This window comes from Populus nigra, chromosome 7 (genome assembly GCF_951802175.1).
Source record: "Populus nigra chromosome 7, ddPopNigr1.1, whole genome shotgun sequence".
Taxonomy (NCBI): domain Eukaryota; kingdom Viridiplantae; phylum Streptophyta; class Magnoliopsida; order Malpighiales; family Salicaceae; genus Populus; species Populus nigra.
The window spans coordinates 2,404,016-2,411,632 of NC_084858.1; positions in this window are offsets into that span (position 1 = coordinate 2,404,016).

Sequence of the window (7,617 nt, forward strand, 5' to 3'; positions counted from 1 at the left end):
TTGGGTCTTGCAAATATGTCAAACCCATGTTATTTGAACTTAGCTGACTGCCAAGTCCGTGCACTTTGGACTTGGTTGTTCACCAAGTCTAGGCATTTTGGGTGCGAAAAATATGCTAGACCCATGTTATTTGGACTTGGCTAACTGCCAAGTCTAAGTCCAGATATCTTAGGTCTGAAAAATATACTAGACCTACGTTATGTGGACTTGGATGACTACTGAGTCTACGTACTTTGGACTTGATTGTATGCCAAATTCAGGTGTCTTGGGTCTGACAAACGTGTCAGACCCACGTTATTTAAACCTGATTGATTGCCAAGTCTATACAATTTAGACTTGGCTGTCCCGCACGTCTAGGCGCTTTGGGTCTGGAAAATGTGCCAGACCCACGTTATATGGATTTGGCTGATTGCTAAGTCTGCGCACTTTGGACTTGCCTGTCCACCAAATCCAGACATCTTGGGTTTGACAAACATGCTAGACTTATGTTATTTGAACTTGGTTTACTACCAAATCCAAGCACTTTGGACTTGGCTGTTCACCAAGTCCAGATGTCTTGGGTCCGACAAACATGTCAGACCCACGTTACTTAGACTTGGATGATTGCCAAGTCTGCACACTTTGGACTTGGCTACTTGCCAAGTCCATACGCCTTGGGTCTTGCAAACATGCCAGACCCACGTTACATAGACTTGGCTATCCACTAAGTCCAGGCACCTTGGGTCTGCTGATTAGTACTTAAAAATGCATTGTTATTAAGGCTTTATATCATCATATTGCACTTAAAGTGTCATTAAATTCCCTAACTTAAGCATGTTTTATAATAACAAGTCTGATAATATAAGATAGCTTTAATTTATGATAAATGCTCATTTTAAATGTAGACATATCTCACAATTCAAAGGATTGATTGATGTGATTAACCATTGAAAGTGAAAGGACAAAGAAAAGGCTAAGCTTAGAAAAGAGATGCTGGATCAAACTGGAACACCATTCAGTTATTTGATCATATCTGGAGTTATGGACCTTGGATGTATGTTTGGTTTATTGTTCTGGAAAGGTAAGACATAGGCCTACAACTTTCATGGGAGTGGAAGACCCAAATCTGTCGTTTTCAAATTCAAAGCTTAGCCATAAAAGAGAAGTTAGAATCTGTCCTGCAATCCAGCCCAAACACTGCTCAGAATTTTACACATAGATGGAATTCTAAAGGCCAAATGACATAAGATTTGGTGGGTGGAAAGATAAGACAATGAACAACAACTTTCATGAAACCACATGCTCAAATTCTAATGTTAGCAATGACATTGCATCCAGACAAGAGCTTGAGGGCTATCCATCACGCCCACCAGAAGCACTACTCAGTATTTTAGCTATATCTCGAGCTTTAGTGATCCAAATGCTCTAAAATGTTGTGGGTGGAAAGAGGAGATTATTTCCAACAACGTTCATGAAGAACACTTTGCCAAATTCTGATTGCATCAATGTCATTTCATCCAGCCAAAATGCTTGAGTGCTGTTGTCCACCAAGTCCACTAAATCAATAGTTGGCCACTACATCAATAATCAATTACCAAATGAATAGTTCTGAATTTTAGCCTATAAAAGGAGGCATTTGCCATTCATTTAGGTATCTTGGTTTTCAGTTCAATATCATTTTCTTGCTTGCTTTCTCTCTTTGTAATGTTCTAGTTTTATTTCATGTTTTATTTTCATTAATCTCTTGTTTATGCTTTTCATTTTCTTTACTACTCTTAGTTAACTTATATCATAATTATGTTTTTATCTTGTTTATTTATGTTCTTCTTCTTCATTATGTCTAGCTAAGTTAATTATGTCAAGGTGAAAAGGTTTCACTAATGATGTTATAATATGTATAATATAAACTCAACATGAACTTTGTTGTTACTCATTTTTGGACCCCACGTGATAGAGACGTTGTATACCTCTTTTGAACTGAATGTAGGAGTTTAACTCATGTTTGCTGGAAGATCGACAAAAGCAGAAAAGAAAATATTTTTTTTCAAAACCCTGTTTGAGCTGTTTACTGCTCTCTTTATCCTTCCCCTTTGCTGCCAAAATCATCAGGTTTATTAGATTGACTAGGGGTCTTCATAATGCTAAATTTGTTCCTTCATTATCTTGTTTTTAAGGTTGGATAAATCCCTCAGAATTTGCGCTAAAAAATGGTTCTGCTGTTGTCGTAATTTTTTGTTCTAATTTAGGCTCTGATTCTGACTCGGTTTCGTAAGATATCTGGCCATTCTAGGTATATTTTGTCACTCATGACATGTTGAAAAATTGACGTACACCTTTATTAGGTCCTAGGGATCATTGTTCTTAGGGCAGATTCTTAGTCAGATTTGGATGCTCAGCATTGTCAGATGAAGAACCTTTTTGACCAACTAGATTACTCCCAAATTCTGTTCTCTAAAATGATTTTACCTCACTTCGACTCCTTCATCAAAGTTGTAGTCCTAGACGCGTAGATGATTTTGGGTGTTTGAATCACTTGATTTCGATATCAGAAGCTCAAGATATTCCCGTTTGAATATCTAACGTAAAGGTAGAGAATTCTACCGCGAGAAGGATACTGACCCGAGTCTGCACTAAAAAAACTCTATTTTTGGCCTAGTTTTAATGATTTTTGTTCTTAGTTCATACTCTCAGTCATATCAGGATTCTTGGCATTCGTCAGTGTTGTAACCCATTTTTGGGTCCCCACAAAAAAATAAAAATAAAAAGCCAAAGGAGGTTAGAAAAATAACAGGAGGTAGAAGCGCTCAGAAAATGGTTGGAAAATTGGTCTAGGAGGTTAAAAATACAAAGATTTGATTTTTGACAGTATATTCTTGAAGGATGAGAGCCCTGTTGAGAAGGAAAATTTGAATTTTGAGGAGAAAAGCCCAAATTTAGATGTTTATGGACTTAATTGGATTTTTATTTTTCAATTTATAGAGGATTTGATTGCAAGAAAAATTGATTTTAAGTCAATTTGGGCTTTAATTAGAAGAAATTAAAATTCTGGGGCCAAATTATAATTTTTAGGAATTTATTAGGTCCAATCAGGGGCTTAATTGCATAAATATTGAAGTTTAATGGCCAATTAGGGACTTAATTGAGAAAATCCGAAACCAGGGACCAATTTGAAAAAGGCGCGTAAATCAGAGGGGCTGTATTGGATTTGATCCGGGGCCAAATTGAAGAAATTAAAAACTGGAGGACTGATTTGAAAACAGCGCAGGGAAACCAGGTGACAGGTCGCCTGTTACTGTTCACTTTCTTCCTTGAAAAGCTGCCCGAGTGGCTGCTTTCCAGGCGCATTTTCCGGCTCGTCTGTCCTTCAAATCTGACAAAACATGCACCAACATGTCCACCTGAAACCCCTTTATCCCGGAGAATGGTCTGGTTGGGTCGAAAAATTTAGAAACGGCTCCGTTGAGTGGCTCAAAGTGGCTACCTCGGGCAGTTCACAGCCTTGAGCTGCCAAATTTGGCAGCTCGAGGTGCACACTTTGAACCAACGGTTTGGATTCCTCGAGTCGAATCCAGGGCTGAAAATTTTCCCCAATATAGACAATATGACCCTCTTAAACGGCCTATAAATAGAATCTCTGTTGAAGACCTGGTGGAGGGGAAAATCGGGTCCAAAGTCAGCCAAAAAACCAGCATTTTCGCCCAATTTCTGCAGATTTCTTCCTTTACTTCCAACGCTGGCCGCCAGCTCCAACCCCCTCCCCCTGGGCTTTTGATTTTTTTTTCTTCCCCTCAGCAGCCAGCAACGAGGGACAGCCCCCCTCTCCTGCAAAGCCAAACCAGAGCAGCCATTTTGCTCCCACTCCATTTTCCTCCCAAAACCGACACAGCCTTCCTTATCTCCCTCTCAGCAGCGTCTCCTCACTAAAAAATAACGAACCAGAGCTGGCCGCTACCCCCATTTCCTTATCTCCCTCTCAGCAGCATCTCCTCCTCCAGACCATCAACGCCGTCCTCCAACAGCAGTCCTCCTTCCTCCAGCGACGCCCAGCAGCAACCAAAGCAACAGCAGTCCTCCATCCCCGCAGCAGCAGCAACACCAGGAGAAGAGCAGTAGCAGCAACCCCAGGAGGAAGATTCCAGCAGCCACACCAAGAACCACGGAGAGGGGAATACAGAAAAGGAGAACATAAGGAAGCAGAAGAGGAGCTGACCGAACAGAAGCAGAGGACACGGTGAAGAGATATCACAGCACCACCATCTTCGCCGTCTTCGCAAAAACCAGGTATGCCTGCTGCTTTCTTCGTATAATGTTGTGTTAATATGCAGAAATGAAAAGAAAATCATAAGAAAACCCATCACTGTTGCAACACTCTGTTATCCCGTTTTTTTTTTGTCATGCACTGTAATGCAAAGGAAGGTGATGAACAGTGCGAAGGTGATTTAATTACCTTCACACTGTTCATGCACGCGTAAAATATTACACATGTAGGTGCGGACTGGAGGGACTGGTCATTGGCATGGGCCAGTGACCAGGCTGGGCTTGCTAGGCCCAGCCCAGCTATGCAGGTTGGCTAGGTCCAGCCCAGTCACATGGGCCGGGCAGGGCCCAACCCGAAAAAATAAAAAAAATAAAAAATGAAATCTTCTTGGAAATTTATTTCAAAAAAAAATATGTGATGTTCTGAAAATTATGTTTATTGTATTTTGGATCAATATGGTTTGTATTTTTTATATTGTAAAAATACAATTTCGGTATGAAAATACCAGTTTTCGTCAAGATATCAAAAAAATAAAAAATGTTTTGTTTTCTTGCGTACGACCAATACCCTAACATTGTTTTTACGTCTTTTATCTAAAAAACAAATATTTGAAGTTTCAAAAATGTGTTTTCGCATGGATTTCTTAAACACAACAAAAATCATTTTTCTTGCATTTCTGGATTTTACAACATGTTTGTAAAACTCCAAAGGGTATTGGCCAATATTTCAAAAAATATAAAAATCTTATTTTTGGGTGAATTCATATATTATTCACCGTTAAAGAACGAATATCCAAAATATTATTGGGAATAATTTGTTATTATTCACCACTAATGTTTGGATAAAGAAAACCCTTAAAGGACGAATATCCAAAATATTGTTGGGGATAATTTGTTATTATTCACTGTTAATATTTAGATAAAGAAACCCGGAGTGGTAAATATCCAAAATAATTTTCTAGGAATAATAAATTCGCACACATCCTTGAAAGAAGCCTTGATTATAATCGAGGACATTTCAAATTTTTTTTACTCCACGGTTTGCGAGCCATGAGAGTATACAACACTAAGATAAAAATAGGTTTTTAAAGCACCCTAGATTTCGTTCATCAGAGCAGACTTATCCTAGGAAACTGATGGGATTAGAGAACATCAACACCATAACATTTATAAGGCAAATCAAACACCAAGCAGCTTACCTTAGGTAGGGCGTACTAGGGGTGCTAAAACCTTTCCTTTATGCAACCAGTCCCTTGCCTTAGAATCTCTGAAAGACCAGTTAGGTTTTCTAGTGATCATAATACTAGGTGGCGACTCCCTTTTTCACAACAGAAAGACCCCAACAATCAATCCCCGCAAATGAAGGATGGGTCGCCGCGACGTCGAGCTCTCGGGAGGGTGCGACAGTCAGTTTCTGAGTTAGACTTGGAGATCCCTTTTGACCAACCAAATTACTGCTAGATTCTGTTCTGTAAAAAGATTTTATCTCACTTCGACTCCTTCATCAAAGTTGTAGTCCGGGACACATAGATGAATTTGAGCTTTCGAATCGCTTGATTTTGATATCAAAAGCTCAAAATATTCCCGTTTGAATATCTAGTGTGAAAGCAGGGATTCCTGCCGCAAGAAGGATTTTTGCCCAAGTTCGCGGGACTGATTCAAAGGATTTTTTCTGGACCAAGGACTAAATTGAAAAGTGCTAAAATGAGGGATTTAATTGAAGAAGGATATTGGAACCTGGAGAGGGGGCTGGATCATCATAAATGACAGGATTTCTACCATACCGAATAAGGAAAATCACGTTTTTGTGCAGCTATAATTCATAAGAAACAGCAGCTTTTGACAGCTGCAAAATGCCATAAAGAGAAGAACCTCACCATCATCTAATGGCTGTGATTTTATCCCTAACATAGATGGCTGGGATGATGTGTTAATGTTGGAAAGAAATCACTAGAATCAGCACATAATCAATGACAACATTGTAGTTTCCTCATTTTAATTATTTGGCTGCAAATCAGCTAGGATTTGCATCCTAGATTAATGCATTGAATCTTTCCTAATAAGAGCTGTGTATAGACTATATATACGCGGCCTCTGCTGACCTAAAAGGAGGGGGAGAGGACAGAAGGAAAAAAAAGGGGAGATGGAGGCAAAACAAGGGGAAAGAAAGGAGGCTTTTCTTTGATACTAAAAAGCCTGCACTGGAACGTGAAAGAGAAAAAAAGGAGAGAGCAGAAAAACGAAGAAAAAAAACAGAGGGGAGAACGGAGAAAGAAAAGAGGGAGCAGAAGCACAAAAGAAAACAGAGAGTAAGATCTGCAGGTATAGTTTCCAGCTTCTTTTCTTTGTTATATTCAGACTTGGCACCGTTGGTCTGTGCTATCCCAAAACCCGTCTCTTCTTTTGCTCTAGATATTTGGTTTCTGTTTGAACAAAAGGTGCCATGCTTGCCCGCTGTTTTTTCCCTGATTTTGAGTCGGATTATTGTTGACGTTAAAGCTGCGTGCTCTTTTTCTTGTTCTATTGCTGTGAGGGACTGTGAGTTTTGACGGTCTTCATTGTCCCTTTCCTCCGTCTGCTTGAGTGTCACCTGGCCTTAGAACGTTGCATAGTAATAGTTGGCTTATAGGCGCAGCATGTTTTTTTACACGAAGGAGAAAAAAAATAAAAAACGTGAGGGAGAGCATTTGTTAGTTAAGGGACTTTTGTTTTTTGGCAGATTCAGGGTTCACGCTGTCCTCTGTTTTGATTTGCAGAAATAAGATAGCAAGCATTTTTCTTTAGCCTTAGTATTTACTACACGTTCCTGCTTTTTTTCGCGTGAAAAAAAAAACATGGCAGTGCTTAAAAAAAAAGGAGAGGCGTTAGTCAGGGGTTTTACTATAGGATTGGGTTCAAAGGGTTGTTTTTTTCATGTGATGTCGCACGTCCCCCGCGCGACGATTCGGCAATTGTTTTTTTCATGTGATGTCGCACGTCCCCCGCGCGACGATTCAACAATTTTTCGTTATGTTTGCTTGATTAGTTCTTTAAGAGTCGCCACCTAGTATTTCATTGAGGGTTACTAGGAAACCCGGATTTACTGGTCATTGTCGAAGATTCAAAGGTAAGGGACTGGTTGTGGCTAAGAAAGGTATTAGCACCCCTAGCACACCCTACTTGAGATAAACTGCTTTGTGGTTTGATGTGATTTAAAAATTTAAAATATTAATTAAATTCTAAGATTTTAATAAATCAGTTATTAAATTCCCGAATATATGTAGAAACATGTTCTTACACTTTCATGGAAAATATAACATGATTTTATTTATCCTTAAGATATTTAACCATATTTAAATTAAACACTTAATTCTTTTTGTCTTTTTTTGATTTTTACAATTC